Here is a 17,889-nt window from a genome sequence, read left to right on the forward strand (position 1 = left end):
TCTTCTCACTCATCGTCTTCCCTGCGGAAATATAAATGACACCCCGATATACTCCCGGGTAAAATGCTACAGCGGTATACCGTGCGCTTACGGATTTATTCATGGTTCATGAAATACTGCCACCCCAAATTGGCGTCTGCGGGCATCATCGCTGGTGGCGTTGGTAGGCGCCAACAATCACCAGTTGGTTTAACCGATGATTGGCTTGGCTTCTTGGAAGGCATCGACTCCTTGAGTGAGAGTTTCTTAGCAGCAGCAAGTATTTCACTGCAGAGCTAGGGACCCGGATTGTGGCAGCATGATCTATTGCTTCCTTGTCACACTCGAAGGACTTGAGAAGGTCTCCATGCAATGAAAGTACTCCTGTGTTGCCTGGCATCTTGAGGAGCAGGTAGACATAGTGCGGTACTGCCATGAACTTGGCTAGAGCAGGTCTTCCCAAGATAGCATGGTAAGAAGATTCGAAGTCGGCTACTTCGAACTTGATGTATTCTGTCCGAAAGTTCTATTCTGTACCAAATGTAACTGGGAGAGTAACCGAGCCGATTGGTGTAGAGGAATTCCCGGGGACGATTCCGTAGAATGGAGCCTTGCTTAGATTAAGCAGACTCATGTAGTTGAGGCCCATCTTTACTAAAGTACTTGCAAAGATCAGGTTGAGCCCACTTCCGCCGTCAGTGAGTACTTGAGTAAACTTGGAGCCCTAGACGACTGGATCGAGTACTAGCGGGAACTTTTCAGGTTCAGAGAAGCTGGTCCATTGATCTTCCCTAGAGAAGGTAATGGGGACCTCACTGTATTTCAGTGGCCTCTGAATTGCTGGCTCGACTGAGAGGATCTCTCTGAGTAGGAGCTTTTGAGCTCGCTTGGAGAAGCTGGGATCTCCTCCGAATATGGCATTGACGACATTTTGTTGCTGTTGGAAACCGTCGTGGTCTTTCTTGTCGTCTTCGTCATCTTTGTCTTGTTTTTTCTTAGGAGCTTCTGCAGGTGCCTATTGGAAGGATTGCGCAGGATCGTGCATTCCCACATCGAGTGATTGCTCTTGGGGTGAATTGGGCATCTCTTGTTGTGGAGACTTGTCGAACTGGTCCTACGGCTTGTCGTCCTTCTTACCACGTGGGGTGCGATCCATAGTGCCGACTGTATCGTCAGACTTACGCTTGCGCGTAGGATCCCGCTGGTTGCTAGGCCCTCCACGGTCGTTGTGGCGCTTCCCATTGTTGTCGTTGTTGCGACGCGGGAAGCGGCTGCGTTCTTGCTCGTCTTCGTCCGCCCAGCGCTGCATCATGTCTCGTAGCTCCACTACCATTTTGGGGCGATTATGCCCAAAATCACGGTATAGAGACTGGACGGTGATGCCGCTCTGGAAGTAGTCGATGACATCATCGTCGGCGACGTTGGGGATGGTGGCCCTTGTGTTGAAGAAGCGCTTGATGTAGGATCTGATCGACTCAGCTTGCTCCTGCTTGCACATGGACAGGGCATGGCGAGTAGCCACTCGATGTAGTGACCCTTGAAAGTTGTCGACGAACGCCTTCTTGAGGTCCTCCCATGAGTGTATCGACTCGCGCGCCAAGCTTTCGAGCCACGTGAGGGGTGCAGGCTCCAGGGCCATCGGGAAGTAGAGGACCTTGGTGTTGGTGTCTCCCCCTGCAACACTAACAGCGGTCGAATATAAATGTAACCATTGGGCAGGGTCTTGCTTACCATCGTACTTTTGGATGTTCGTGGGTTTGAAATCCTTCGGGTACTCAGCGTTGTCGAATACTCTGCTAAGGGCTTGGAAGCGGTCGGAGTTGTCTACGAGCTGCGATCTGCGTCTTGCATTGATGATGTCCCGTGCATCCACTATGGAATCGGCTATTTCCTCCCTGTTGCGCCCGCGGTTGTTGTTGTTGCGATTTGGCTGAGGCCTAGGGGCTTGGTTTGCCCTGGGTCGATGGTTACTTGCAACATCTTGATCCTCCTAGTTTCTTTGATTTTGCTCCTCCAACTGTTGTTGTTAGTGATGGCCTCCAGGAGTGCGACTTGCTTGAGGTATGACTGTTGCAGTGGCCTTTGACCGGGTGCCATGGAGTGAGGACAATGGGTTTTATCTCTCGAGTTGTTCAACAACGTTCTTGGCAAGGTGTATGACACGCTCCATCTCCGGGTTTTGAGGCACCTGCATGAGTTGCAGGGTCGCTTCTGTCATCACAACAATTGGTGTTCTGAAGACAGGGTCAGCGATATTGTTGAATTCGTGGTTGAGGCTGTGGGGAGGAAGACGGGCGCGTTCAGCTGCATGAACCCTGCGCTCCTCTTTGCGTCGATTCCTTGCCCTGCGGGCCATGCGAGTGGCTTCATCTTCATCTGGTGGAGCATCTTGGGTCAGATTGTCTACTGAAATCTGATCCAAGGCTTCGTTTGGATCGTGCTGGCTAGGTTCTGGTTGTTGGATGATCACTGGAACTAGTCATTCGGTAGAGAAGCTTTCCAGGTCTGAATTGTAGTCAGCTAGGACAGCTCCTCCGGACCCAGTTTCCCTCTCGGTTGCGAGGGGAGTACCGTGTTGGAATGGAAGATCATCGATGCTGGCGACTTCTCACAGGTTGTCGAGTAGTTCTGCGAGGGTATGGTTTGGCAAGATTTGAGTTGCATCTTAGCCAGCGCATTGGTGATGAAATCCAGGCTGTCTTGAGGTGACTCGACTGGATCTGGGTATATGTTGAAAACGGGTGCCTCCCGACTAGCGGTGACTGAGTGGTTTTCGACGCGGAGTAGATGATCCAAGCTATTTTCATATATGGATTTAACCATCTGTTTGTAAGCAGATGATGAATTGCGCAAGCCGAAGATGGGTTGCGCAAGAGGAGTCCCAATCCGAGTAGATTTTGGTTTGAGATCAATCTGAGTCCGAGTGGAACTCGAGTTGTTTTCGAGTTTCGTCTCGATCTCCTTGGCGAGGTCGGGAAGCAACATAACGCCACGATCGTGAGATCTGGCGAGTTTGTTGGAATCTTTCGACGTAGAGATCTTCAGTGTGGGAGAGTTGGTTAGGTGGCTGTCGAAGCCGCCCGAACCATTGGCGACGCAGACCCATGAGCCGAAGATGAAGGTGGCGCCTCGGGGAGGCGTCATGGTACTGAGAGCGAAGGTGGCCATCGAACTCGCCGATTAACTCGCCGAGTCCCCTACCTGGCGCGCCAGCTGTCGGTGTTTACCGCCAAGCCTGCTCAGGGATACCCTTAGCAGTAGGGTTTGTAGGTAGGGATCGACGGCTCTGGAACTCGATGGTGCAAGGAACACAAAGATTTAGACAGGTTTGGGCCGCGAGTTACGTCTTAGGTGTTGATGTGTTTCGAGGGGGTCCCTTCCCGCCCTTATATATCCGGGGTGGACAGGGTTATATGGAAAGTCCTAGCCGAGTACAGATAGAGTCCTACTACAGCACGATTGGGTAGTTTCATTTGTATTGCAGCTAATTCTATGCTTATTCGGGTAGTTTACAAGAGAGGTACGGTACATCCATGAGCTATCCCTTACTCTAGAACATTCTATGCCTATAAGCAGTCCCGCTGCCTCGGGTTTTACAAGTATTTTCTCACACAAAACATATATCATTGAAACATAGAGATGTGTGATTTTCTATTGAAGCTCTTACAAAAACGAACGCAACCGTATCACTAGATTTTTATTTGGACACTCAATTTTGAAACTACAATCATTTTTTGTGTTTGAAATTGTATACATGCACATGACAGTCCATTCTCTTTCTTCTTAGCAAATAAGGTTCTACTTCTGCTCAAAGCCTCGAGCACCATCAGTCCGTTCGGATGCACTGAAACTCGCTGCCTGGACGGGTCTGGTTGGCTGGATGAACAGTATCATCTGGTTTTTACTGTTGCCGCTGGTTTGAACGCTGGTTGGCGGGCGGAAGTGCCGAACGGTTGGGCTTATCAGCCCAGCCAAATTCACCCCAGCCAGCAACTTTCAGTGCATTCGAACGGGCCCATATTACTGGTGCTCTATTTTTTTTGTTTCATGTGACTTGTGACTTGGGGTAATGTGAAATATTGGGGGAGGCAGATCTTTTTGTTGCTTTGTCTGAAACTACAACTTTATTTGGTATTTTTATATTGTATCTATTTTTCATATTCGGTTAGTTTTAACATTTTTGTTTTATTGATCAATTTCTAAAGGAAAAATTCATTTAGCTTAGCACTTTTTTACTTTAGTTTAGCAGTTATACTAGATGCTTTGTGGTTGGTTCTGTAGTATGTTTCGATGGAGGCAGTCCATGCTTTTATTTTGATGCTAGAGGATGAGATTTGAAGACGTCTTTTGTGAATGTTTAGAATTTAGATTGGTGAAAATATTTTGTATGTATTATAATTTGCTTAGAACTTAGTTTTGCTTATGAATTTCCGAGTAGTTGCTTTTTACATCGTAACTGTTGTGTTGATTTGCCAATATTATGAAGTTAGCAATGTCTAGAAGCATGACCAGCCTGTTGCAGTCGCAGCATTTTATCTTGTGCAATTTTTTTGTTATTTTATCTTGTGCTAGTTTTTTAAGAAAGAGAAAAAAATGAACTTGCAGATTTTATTCTTTTTAAAAACAGGGTGGCCGTACAGCCGGTCTAACTTACAACCGACCATATGCTGCACCGCCAACGCGCTCGTAGCGTGGTGGTGAGCGCTCCCGTCATGGAGGCCACCCACCCGGGTTCGATCCCAGTCTGGGACGAATAACCGGGTGTGACACGGGGGTATTTCCCCAGAGAGGGTACCGGGTGCGAGTGTGTGGGTGGGTGTGTGTGCGCGTGTGTGTGCATCCCGGTAGGCGCGTCCTCGGACTTTCCGGCAGCCCATTTGCGTTGAGCGCGCGGTCAGTGTGGGTGTCCAACTAGAGTTCTTAAATGCCGGCCAGTGCTCCTGGCAATGTTCAAACTTTTCAAAAAAAAAAACCATATGCTGCACCCATAAATTTTTACTATAAACTTCAGTGGAATGTACGATTTTCTCAATCTTTCCCCCTGCCAAGCAGAAAGGCAATCAAACGCCACGCTCCCCCCACCCCCCACTCGACTCTTTTTTTTAAGGAATTATGCATTCCATTAAACTAGAGATGCAGTGATATCACTAGTCACAAGGTCCTCGATGCCAATCGGCACACCATCCCAAGATAAGCTTGTATCTTGAAAGCAATTACATCCAAGCGCCGCCACAGCGTGCGCAACTCTATTACATTCTCTAGGTGAAAAAGACACAACTACTGTAGTAAAGAGTAAGTTCATCAGGGTTTTTATTTCATAGACAATTCCCCCTGCCGGCGCTAGCACAAACGAGTTCGACTCCAAAACCAAACGAGCCATCATAGAATTAGGGGTGGTAATGAGTCATGGCCCTAGTGGCCTCTTCACAGCCCAACAAGGTCCTTAAATTATTTAATTCAAAATTGTATAAGATTAGAGCCCGGCTCTTTTAGAGTCCGACCCTTAGATTTTCTAGTTCAAAATCTTGGGCTCTTTACCACCCCTACATAGAATCCGTTTCAATTATCACCTTGCTTATTCTCAGTTCACCAGCCGCTCGAACCCCAGCCAAGCAAGCTAACAGTTCAGCATGTAAAGCGTCTAGCAGATGTGAGCACTTGCCGGCCCAAGCCTTGATTACTTGCCCATCACAATCTCGAATCACAAACCCCCAGCCACCAGTCGAGGTCACACTCCTGTATGCCTCATCACAATTTATTTTTAGCACATCTTCAGGTGACCTTGTCCATCTTTTCATACTATTTGCAGCTGAGACAGGGTGCTGGCTTCCCATTGCCAGAAATTCGTCAGAGGTTTTCCTGACAATGTAAGCCAAGTGATCCGGCTCCATTCTCCTTTCTCCTCTCACACGATTCCTCTCAACCCACCAATTCCAGAGCAAAGTAACCACTTGCACACTAATCTTTTCGCCCAACTCCAGGATCTTTCTTACTGAGACGGAACCGCCAAATTAAAACTCTAATTAAACGTAATGGCCGTCATTTGAACACATCGGGCTCATTAGCTTAACGGCTTAATTTGGCGATCCTTTCTCAACCCACGTCCCGATCGAAACATCACCGAAAGTCCCACACGAAGGTGGGCGCAGATGGTACAAGCACGACACATAATTGAAAATACAACAAATATACATAAGATTTTACCTTAAGTTTTACAAACCAAGTTTGAATAAATACATAATTTACAAACTTCGCCTTACTGAAAACCGAGTTCAACTAGAGGAAAGGGCCTACAACTACCAAAAATGTGCCCTAGGGAGATCCCTAAATAAACGTCTGGCTCCACGACCTCCCATCCCTCGGAATCCCGACGGATGAACTTGGCGCAGCAGGGGCAGAAGTCTATGTCTGCGTGTCCTGAAATAATGTTGGCAACAAACCCTGAGTATTCTAATACTCAGAAAGACTTTCAATGTTTTAACCACAAGTTTTATATGGAAAGACCCTCATCTAATGTTGGCATATCTACTCAATCATGTTGGAGCAATAAAATAATGATTCAAAATAGTTCCATCATTTATCACTAACACTCCTAAATCATTGCTACGAGGTGACAAAGAGATCAAGGCCCTCATAACCGCGAGACACGGCGAATCGATCCGATTTAACCTTGCAAGGTGGACCTAACCAACACGGCGCGCATAAGCCCCGTCGGACCACAAGCACCAACCCTTCCCCTCCCCGCCTCGAACTACAAGACCGCCCCACCATCATATGGTCAGCCGAGCTCAACATGAGACCACCAAAAGTAATACATGCATCCCCATTTCTCTGCGACTACTCGACTACCCCAGGAGGTGAGATGGAGTCCTGTACTTTCAAAGCAAGGCAGTACTAGGCTTACCGGTTTCGACTACCTCCTACTCCCGGCATGCGGTTAGTACAATTCAATCCCCGATCAGCACTGCCACAACGACCGGTCCTTAAACGACACAGACGGGGCTAAGGCACTCAGAAACCCTGTCCTGCTGCCATCCCTAAACATTCTCATCATTCCCCGTCCGGTCTCAATTTTCATATCAAAATCAATAACTCATGTACTGGAATATGAATATATATATATATATATATATATATATATATATATATATATATATATATATATATATATATATATATATATATATATATATATCGCGAGTAACCGGAAATTACTCGACTCCTAACATCCTACATCTCGCGAGTGCAGGAGACCACTCGTCTTCTACCGGTAACATTAAGCATAGCACTTCTATCGTCCTATACATGCTAGTATAACTCAGGGAATCCTATGGATCATGCAACTAGGGTTCCAAACAATTCCTGAACTTAATGCACAATTAGTAGAAACATACATAGGTGTCATAATTTAAAATACTAGGATGTGCACCGGGGCTTGCCTTGCGCCTGTTGCTCAACACTGGGGTCAGACAGGCCTTGGGCCGGGTGCTCACACCTCTCCTCTTGGGCTTGCGTCGGCTGCTCCTACAGTGCCGCGATCACCTCAAATATGGCGCCCTCAGATGCGGATGCTACACATATGCATATGAAACAAATGAGTGCAGCCCAAAGATGTAACTATTTTACTTTAACTGAAATACCCTGCGGACTGTCCGCTCCCAAGTGGCGGACCGTCCGCCGTACTATCCTACCGACCCATCAGAGACAACAACGTCTCTGGAACACTTTCCAATTCTACCTGTAGACCGTCCGGCCAACCCTGGCGGACCGTCCGCAGTTCAAGTACTCATTCCACCAGAGACGGCAACGTCTCTGGACAATTTCCGAGACTCTACTGCGGACTGTCCGCGCCCAAGTGGCGGACCGTCCGCAGTTCCCTCCTGCGAACTTCCAGAGACGACATCGTCTCTGGACAAACCTCAAGCTTCAATGGCGGACCGTCCGCTCCCCTATAGCGGACTGTCCGCAATCAATCCTGCCCAACAACCAGAGGCAACATCGCCTCTGGACAAAACCTACCCTGACCGGCGGACCGTCCGCGCCTCCCAGGCGGACCGTCCGCGATACCTAATTTCTGACCCTCGGCCCAGGCGGCAGCAGCAAGGGCGGCGGCGACGGCGGCGGCCGTGCTCCGGCGCCGGCGACGCGCCATGGAAGGGGAAAAAGACTGGGAAGCACAAGGAACTCACCACGAATCCATTCCCGCGGTCGGTTCGAGTGGAGGACGACCGGAGAGGCGGATCGACGGTGAAGCAAGCTTCAAGCACCTCCAATGGTGTCCGGCGGTGGCGGGGGCGATTCCGGCCGTAAGAAGCCGGTCTAGGGGTTTGGGAAGGTGGAGGAGGGGCTAGGGAAGGTACTCACGCAGGGAATCGAGTTAGGATGGCCGGAGGAGGGAGATCGAGGGGAGGGGGCGACGTCGAGGCGAGCGATCGAGCTCCGCTCGTTTCGGGACGGAGTGAGTAGAGGGAGGAGGAAGATATGATAGGAGGGTCCCACAAGGGGGTAAATATCTGGGCATCACCTCGGGCGGACCGTCCGCCGGCCCAGTGCGGACTGTCCGCGAGGTGATTGTTACAATCCTACCCCCTAAAAGAAATCTCGCCCCGAGATTTAACGAATGGCAAAAAAGGAAGAGCTAAAAATTGGTGTGTACCTCGATAGGCTTGTAGAAATTCCGGACATTTAGCCCGAACAAATTCCTCCGTCTCCCACGTAGCTTCCCGCTCGGAGTGATTGCTCCATTGCACTTTATAGAAGTCAGTGGTTTGATTCCGAGTGACCCTGGTCTTGTGATCAACAATTTTGATGGGATACTCGGGATAGACAAGATCGGGCTCCAGTTGCAATTTTTCTATGTCAATCACCTCTGGAACACAGAGGCATTTCCGGAGCTGAGAGACATGAAAAATATTATGAACCCCGGATAAGTGAGCAGGAAGCTCTAGGCGGTATGCCACTAGTCCACACTGCTCACTAATAAGAAAAGGCCCAACATAGCGAGGTGCGAGCTTTCCCTTCACACCGAAACATTGAACCCCTTTCATTGGAGATACCCGCAAATAGACATGATCCCCCACTTGAAACAGGATAGACTGACGCTTCTTGTCCGCGTAACTCTTTTGTCGGGATTGGGCAATCTTCAAATTTTCCTGAATAACCTGAACCAGCTCTTCTGCTTCATTTACCATATCGGGCCCAAAGAAAGTTCTATCCCCAGCATCTGACCAATTCAAAGGCGTTCTGCATTTCATTCCATATAAGGCCTCAAATGGAGCCATCTTGATGCTTTCTTGATAACTATTGTTATAAGCAAACTCGGCCAATGGTAAGCACTCATCCCATTTTTGATTGTAGGTGAGCACACATGCTCTAAGCATGTCCTCTAATATTTGATTTATTCTCTCCGTCTGACCGTCAGTCTGGGGATGATAAGCCGAGCTGCGGAGGAGCTGAGTGCCGAGGGCGGCGTGAAAATGCTCCCAAAACCGGGCTATGAATTGAGTACCCCGGTCCGAAATGATTGTCTTTGGAATTCCATGGAGGCTCACTATACGGTCCATATACAATTGTGAATATTGTTTTGCCATATGTGTTGTCTTTACCGGTAGAAAGTGGGCCGACTTGGTGAGACGATCTACAATAACCCATATCGAGTCATACCCCTTGGAAGTTTTGGGTAGACCGACGATGAAATCCATACCAATGTCTTCCCACTTCCAGGATGGAATACTCAATGGCTGCAAGGGGCCGGCTGATCTCAAGTGGCTAGCCTTAACCCTCCGACAGGTGTGACACTCGGACACATATTTCGCGATTTCCTGTTTCATTCTTGTCCACCAAAACTGCTGTTTCAGATCCTGATACATCTTGTTGCTGCTAGGATGGATAGAATACCTAGAGAGGTGAGCCTCATCAAAAATCTGCTTCCGAAGTTCCAAATCCTTAGGTACTATCAGCCGGTTCTTAAACCATAACACACCTTCACCATCAAACTGAAAACATGCCACACGAGGGTCACTTTCCTTGAGCCTCTGCCTAATCTTTTCCATGCCAATATTATTTCTCTGAGCAGCAATAATTTGATCTCGCAGTGTGGGAGTGAGGGTAATATTGGTAAGTGTACCCTCAACTACTATAGCCAAATTCAACTTCTCCATCTCTTGGCATAGAGTTGCATGCATAGATGTTGCTGTGATGCAGTTGCAACTTGCCTTTCTGCTCAATGCATCTGCTACCACATTAGCCTTGCCCGGGTGATAGTGAATTTCCAGATCATAATCCTTAATCAATTCCAACCACCGTCTCTGGCGCAAGTTCAGCTCATTCTGAGTAAAAATATACTTTAGGCTCTTGTGGTCGGAGTATATATGCACAGGATTACCCAGAAGATAATGGCGCCAGATCTTCAGCGCATGCACCACTGCTGCTAATTCCAAATCATGAATGGCATAATTCTCTTCGTGTCGCCTAAGTGCTCTAGAAGCATAAGCTATCACCTGCTGATCTTGCATAAGGACGCAGCCGAGGCCCGTACCTAATGCATTATATACAAACATCAAGGCCAGAGTAATACCTGGCTAAGTCAAAGGCAGAAATGAGAATGCGGCCAAGACTCATACCTGATGCATCACAATAAACATCAAATGGTCGAGTGATATCTGGCTGAGCCAGAACAGGGGCCGAGGTTAAAAGCTTTCTCAAAGTCTGGAAAGCCTGATCACACTGGTTATCCCAAACAAACTTCACCCCTTTCCTAAGCAATTCTGTCATGGGCCTAGCAATCTTGGAGAAGTCGGGTACAAACCGGCGATAATATCCTGCTAGCCCAAGAAAACTTCGAATCTCTGGAACAGAGGTAGGAGCCTGCCAATTCAGGACATCCTGAATCTTGCTAGGATCAACAGAAATCCCTTTGTCCGAGATGATGTGGCCCAAGAACTGGACTTTCTTGAGCCAAAAATCGCATTTGCTGAATTTGGCATACAGCTTGTGCTCCCGCAAGCGCTGAAGCACAATGCGGAGATGCTCTGCGTGCTCTTCTTCATTCTTAGAAAATATAATAATATCATCGATGAAAACCACGACAAACTTATCGAGCTCAGGCATAAACACTGAGTTCATGAGATACATGAAGTGAGCAGGTGCATTGGTTAGCCCGAAAGACATGACCAGGTATTCATAAAGCCCGTATCTGGTGGAGAAAGCCGTCTTGGGAATATCCTCAGCCCTAATCTTTATCTGATAATAACCCGAGCGGAGATCAATTTTTGAAAATACCCGGGCTCCGAATAGCTAATCAAACAGGATGTCAATCCGGGGAAGTGGGTATTTATTCTTGATTGTGACGGCATTCAAAAGTCTATAATCCACGCACAACCTGAGGCTTTCATCTTTCTTTTTTACAAAGAGTGCCGGACAGCCCCATGGTGACGTGCTAGGACGGATATAGCCTTTATCAAGCAGTTTCTGCAATTGTTTCTTTAGCTCTGCTAGCTCATTGGGTGGCATCCGGTAAGGTCTCCTAGATATCGGTGCCGTACCCGGTTGCAATTCAATGGCAAATTCCACATCACGGTTAGGTGGCATCCCAGATAGATCCTCCGGAAAAACGTCCGGGTACTCACGCACCACTGGTATGTCAGCCAAAACTTTGCCCTCAGTGTGATTCACAGTGAAAGTGGTTGACTCAAGGTTCTTTAAAGATAAGGTCATAGACTCTTGGTCAGATGATTTTATGTGCACCGAATGTGCATTAGTGTCCAAAAGAACTCCTTGTTCCTTCATCCAGTTCATGCCAAGTATAATATCCACTCTTTGAGTTGGGAGTACTATAAGATGTGCTATAAATCCTTTTCCTTGTAACTGGAGAGGTACTCGCCTGACAACTTGGTTGGTAATTAATTGACCCCCGGGCGAATGAATATTGTATGGATTTGGCATGTTCTCTATTTTCAATCCCAGCCTAATGGCGCACTCCTTGCTAATGAACGTATGAGATGCCCCAGAGTCAAACAATATAGTGACGGGATGATCGTTTACAGAAAACGTACCCGCCATCACCGGAGCTCCCTCAGGAATACCCTCGAGGGTGGTGTAGTGCACTTGCCCAGGCTTGAAGTGGGCCACACTCTGCTTCTGACCCTGCTGACTCGATTGCTGGCCTTGCTTGGGTGGCATTGGATAGTTCCGTGCAAAATGACCCAGCTGTCCGCAGTTGTAACACGGAAACAGGTTGGGGCGCAACCCCGGCTGCTGCACCCAGACCTTCTGCTCATTCTGCTGAGGAGCAGGAGGCCTGACCGTCCCCTGTGGCTGAGTGTACTGAGGGGGCCTGTATCCTCACTGCTGCTGTGGCTGGTGCTGAAAAGGGGCTCGCTGTGGGCCCAACTGCACCAAGCGAAACCTCTGAGGGGCACTGCTAGAAGATCCCGCTGCCGGCACCTTTCTCTTCTTTTCTACCTTGTGAGCTAGGTGGGCGTCCTCCTGTATGATAGCCCCATTGACTAGCTCACTGAAACTGTCGAACCTGACCATCGCCAAGTGATCCTGGAGCTTGGTACTGAGCCCCTGCCTGAAACAGGCCTGCTTCTTCTCATCAGTGTCCACATGGTACCCGGCATACTGTGATAGAGTGTTGAAAGCCTGGGAATACTGCATCACACTGTTATTGCCCTACTTCAGAGCCAAGAACTCTGTGAGCTTCCTTCTAATCACCCCTGCTGGAATGTGATGTGCCCTGAAGGCTTCCTCGAACTGTGCCCAAGTGAAACGGGTGTCCGCGGGAAACATTGCCACATGATTGTCCCACCATGTGCGTGCTGGGCCCCTAAGCTGCTGAGCGGCAAATCCTGCCTTGTCCCCATCATTGTACTGGTGCAGGGTGAATTTGGACTCGATAGTCCGAAGCCAACTGTCTGCCTCCAGTGGTTCATCCGTCTTATGGAAGAGCGGAGGTTGAGTAGCCAGAAACTCTAGATATCCAGGAGCAGGCGGCGGGTGGTGATGTCCAGGCTGCGGCGCTCTGCCCTGCGCCACAAGCTCACGGAGGAGTGCCGTCTGCTCATCGCGCCCGGTAAGCATGGCCGCAATGGCCTGGGCCAACTCAGGAGGGTTCGGTGGTTCTCCCATTCTGCATTCAACCATGACGAGGTTAGTTCCATCACCCAGATAAATTAAGACAAAATCGATAGCAACTAATCCTTGCTAGTCATGGCACAATGCAGAGTGTAGGGCTTCAAAACGATTCTGAATGATGCTTGTAGGCGGGGCCAGGCGATCGATCGGTGCATCCAATTGGTCTGACCGATCTGCCCTGGTCCAGCCGAAAATGGTATGGCGGACCGTCCGTAGTACATGGGCGGACCGTCCGCAGTAACAAAAATCCAGCTAACCGGACTGTCCGCAGAGAGTCCGCGGACCGTCCGCTGTACACAATGCCAACCAGACTCAGTTCCAACCGGTTCTGGTAAATTTTTCTCAATGTCCGGCGGACCGTCCGCGGCACCTGACCGGACTGTCCGCTGAACACACTTTAAACTACGCGACAGTGCCTCCGGTCCGGCCGACGACACTTTCGCAACCTTTCACGCCTCCCCACCGGCTCCTACAGAAAAACCCAAAAATACTACAATAAAGAGATGCATGCTCGCCCTACGTTCTTTCTAATAACAATTGTTATACCTTTGAAAAATTTTAAACTAGTCATGCCCGTACCATCCTTGGTGCGTTTCGGCTCTGATACTAGCTGAGACAGAACCGCCAAATTAAAACTCTAATTAAGCGTAATGGCCGTCATTTGAACACATCGGGCTCATTAGCTTAACGGCTTAATTTGGCGATCCTTTCTCAACCCACGTCCCGATCGAAACATCACCGAAAGTCCCACACGAAGGTGGGCGCAGATGGTACAAGCACGACACATAATTGAAAATACAACAAATATACATAAGACTTTACCTTAAATTTTACAAACCAAGTTTGAATAAATACATAATTTACAAACTTTGCCTTACTGAAAACCGAGTTCAACTAGAGGAAAGGGCCTACAACTACCAAAAATGTGCCCTAGGGAGATCCCTAACTAAACGTCTGGCTCCACAACCTCCCATCCCTCGGAATCCCGATGGATGAACTTGGCGCAGCAGGGGCAGAAGTCTATGTCTGCGTGTCCTGAAATAATGTTGGCAACAAACCCTGAGTATTCTAATACTCAGCAAGGCTTACCCGACCTAGTGGGTATAACTTAGCCCACATAGCTAGACATGCAAGGCTTTTGGCTGGTGGTTATTTTGCAGAAAAAGCATCTAGGGTTGAATCCTTACTTTCAATGTTTTAACCACAAGTTTTATATGGAAAGACCCTCATCTAATGTTGGCATATCTACTCAATCATGTTGGAGCAATACAATAATGATTCAAAATAGTTCCATCATTTATCACTAACACTCCTAAATCATTGCTACGAGGTGACAAAGAGATCAAGGCCCTCATAACCGCGAGACACGGCAAATCGATCCGATTTAACCTTGCAAGGTGGACCTAACCAACACGGCGCGCATAAGCCCCGTCGGACCACACGCACCAACCCTTCCCCTCCCCGCCTCGAACTACAGGACCGCCCCACCATCATATGGTCAGCCGAGCTCAACATGAGACCACCAAAAGTAATACATGCATCCCCATTTCTCTGCGACTACTCGACTACCCCAGGAGGTGAGATGGAGTCCTGTACTTTCGAAGCAAGGCAGTACTAGGCTTACCGGTTTCGACTACCTCCTACTCCCGGCATGTGGTTAGTACAATTCAATCCCCGATCAGCACTGCCACAACGACCGGTCCTTAAACGACACAGACGGGGCTAAGGCACTCAGAAACCCTGTCCTGTTGCCATCCCTAAACATTCTCATCATTCCCCGTCCGGTCTCAATTTGCCATATCAAAATCAATAACTCATGTACTGGAATATGAATATATATATATATATATATATATATATATATATATATATATATATATATATATATATATATATATATATATATATATATATCTCGCGAGTGCAGGAGACCACTCGTCTTCTACCGGTAACATTAAGCATAGCACTTCTATCGTCCTATACATGCTAGTATAACTCAGGGAATCTATGGATCATGCAACTAGGGTTCCAAACAATTCCTGAACTTAATGCACAATTAGTAGAAACATACATAGGTGTCATAATTTAAAATACTAGGATGTGCACCGGGGCTTGCCTTGCGCCTGTTGCTCAACACTGGGGTCAGACAGGCCTTGGGCCGGGTGCTCACACCTCTCCTCTTGGGCTTGCGTCGGCTGCTCCTGCAGTGCCGCGATCACCTCAAATATGGCGCCCTCAGATGCGGATGCTACACGTATGCATATGAAACAAATGAGTGCAGCCCAAAGATGTAACTATTTTACTTTAACTGAAATACCCTGCGGACTGTCCGCTCCCAAGTGGCGGACCATTCGCCGTACTATCCTACAGACCCATCAGAGACAACAACGTCTCTGGAACACTTTCCAATTCTACCTGCGGACTGTCCGGCCAACCCTGGCGGACCGTCCGCAATTCAAGTACTCATTCCACCAGAGACGGCAACGTCTCTGGACAATTTCTGAGACTCTACTGCGGACTGTCCGCGCCCAAGTGGCGGACCGTCCGCAGTTCCCTCCTGCGAACTTCCAGAGACGACAACGTCTCTGGACAAACCTCAAGCTTCAATGGCGGACCGTCCGCTCCCCTATAGCGGACTGTCCGCAATCAATCCTGCCCAAAAACCATAGGCAACATCGCCTCTGGACAAAACCTACCCTGACCGGCGGACCGTCCGCGCATCCCAGGCGGACCGTCCGCGCATCCCAGGCGGACCGTCCGCGATACCTAATTTCTGACCCTCGGCCCAGGCGGCAGCAGCAAGGGCGGCGGCCGTGCTCCGGCGCCGGCGACGCGCCATGGAAGGGGAAAAAGACTGGGAAGCACAAGGAACTCACCACGAATCCATTCCCGCGGTCGGTTCGAGTGGAGGACGACCGGAGAGGCGGATCGACGGTGAAGCAAGCTTCAAGCACCTCCAATGGTGTCCGGCGGTGGCGGGGGCGATTCCGGCCGTAAGAAGCCGGTCTAGGGGTTTGGGAAGGTGGAGGAGGGGCTAGGGAAGGTACTCACGCAAGGAATCGAGTTAGGATGGCCGGAGGAGGGAGATCGAGGGGAGGGGGCGACGTCGAGGCGAGCGGTCGAGCTCCGCTCGTTTCGGGACGGAGTGAGTAGAGGGAGGAGGAAGATATGATAGGCGGGTCCCACAAGGGGGTAAATATCTGGGCGTCACCTCGGGCGGACCGTCCGCGAGGTGGTTGTTACACTTACTGCGTCCCTGGCAGATGATGTTTTGCTCAGCATCTCACGCACTGTTTCCAGTCCCAATATTTGCCAGATAGGTCGGACCATTTTGCAGGAAAAGAACAGGTGACCCCCTTCTTCTCCTAGGCGATTGCAGATCACACAGCGTGTATCCATCTCCATTCCCCTGCGCTCCAAATTAATTCGCAGAGCTAAGGAATCATGAGCGAATCTCCAGAAAAAGTGCTTAACCTTCCCCGGGCATTTTAGCTTCCACAGGTCTCTCTAGTGTTCATTCCCAAGCGTTGAACCGCTTGATGACGACTGACACCCCCTACTACTACTCCTCTGAAGGTGTTCTTTATGGACCTTGTAAGCTGAACGAACAGAGAACAAACCTCTAGCGTCATAGTGCCATGCCGGCACATCCTCCAAGTCCGCATGGGTCGGGATGGCAAGGATGATATCAGCGTCTTGTGGCCAGAAGGTTTGATGTACTAGTTGTCTGTCCCACTCACCCGTATCTGGGTCAATTAGTTCATCCACTTTGCAGATCAGATTATTTCCTTTTGGGGTTACCGGACGCTTTGACCACTCTCTGGGGATCCAAGGGTCTCTCCATATGCTAACACTTCTCCCATTGCCAATTCTCCAGATCATGCCATTCCTCAAGACCTGCAACCCTCTATGTATGCTCCTCCATGTATATGATGGTCCAGAGCAGCACTTCGCCTCCAAAACATTGCCTGCCGGGAAGTATTTAGCTTTTAGAACTTGGGCACATAAGGAGTCAGGATTTTGTAGAAGCCGCCATCCCTGCTCGGCCAGCATGGATAAATTGAAAGTATGTATGTCCCTGAAACCAAGCCCTCCATCCTTCTTTGACTGAGTGAGTGTTTCCCAGCTAATCCAGTGCATCTTTTTTTTCCTTATCTTGACTGCTCCACCAGAATTTACCAATCATGGAACTGATCTGGTCACAGATATCTTTTGTGATATCAAAGCATCCCATAGAAAAAGTGGGAATGGCTTGTGCTACAGCTTTAATGAGAACTTCCTTGCCAGCTCTTGACAATAATTTTTCCTTCCAACCCTGTATTCTCTGCCACACTCTGTCTTTCAAGTACCCAAATACAGAGCTTCTAGATTTGCCCACGTGCACTGGTAATCCCAAATACCTCTCATTCATTGTCTCCTTTGTAATCCCAAGCACATTCATCACCTCCTCCCTTTTATCTGCTGCAGTGTTTCTGCTGAACATGATTGCTGATTTGTCCTTATTAATCATCTGGCCTGAGCAAAACTCATAGATGTGTAAAATGTTCTGCACTTCTTCTGCATTACCCCTGTCTGCCCGGAACAACAGCAGTGAGTAATCCGCAAATAGCAGGTGTGACACGCATGGGCCCGACTGCAAACCTTGACACCTTTAATTTGGCCATCTTCTTCAGCCTTCTGCAGCAATGCCGAGAATCCCTCCGCACATAGGAGAAACAAATATGGTGACAGTGGATCACCTTGACGTAGTCCCCTTTCCGGTGCAAAAGACTC

The sequence above is a fragment of the Panicum virgatum genome, chromosome 4N, assembly GCF_016808335.1.
Source record: "Panicum virgatum strain AP13 chromosome 4N, P.virgatum_v5, whole genome shotgun sequence".
NCBI lineage: Eukaryota > Viridiplantae > Streptophyta > Magnoliopsida > Poales > Poaceae > Panicum > Panicum virgatum.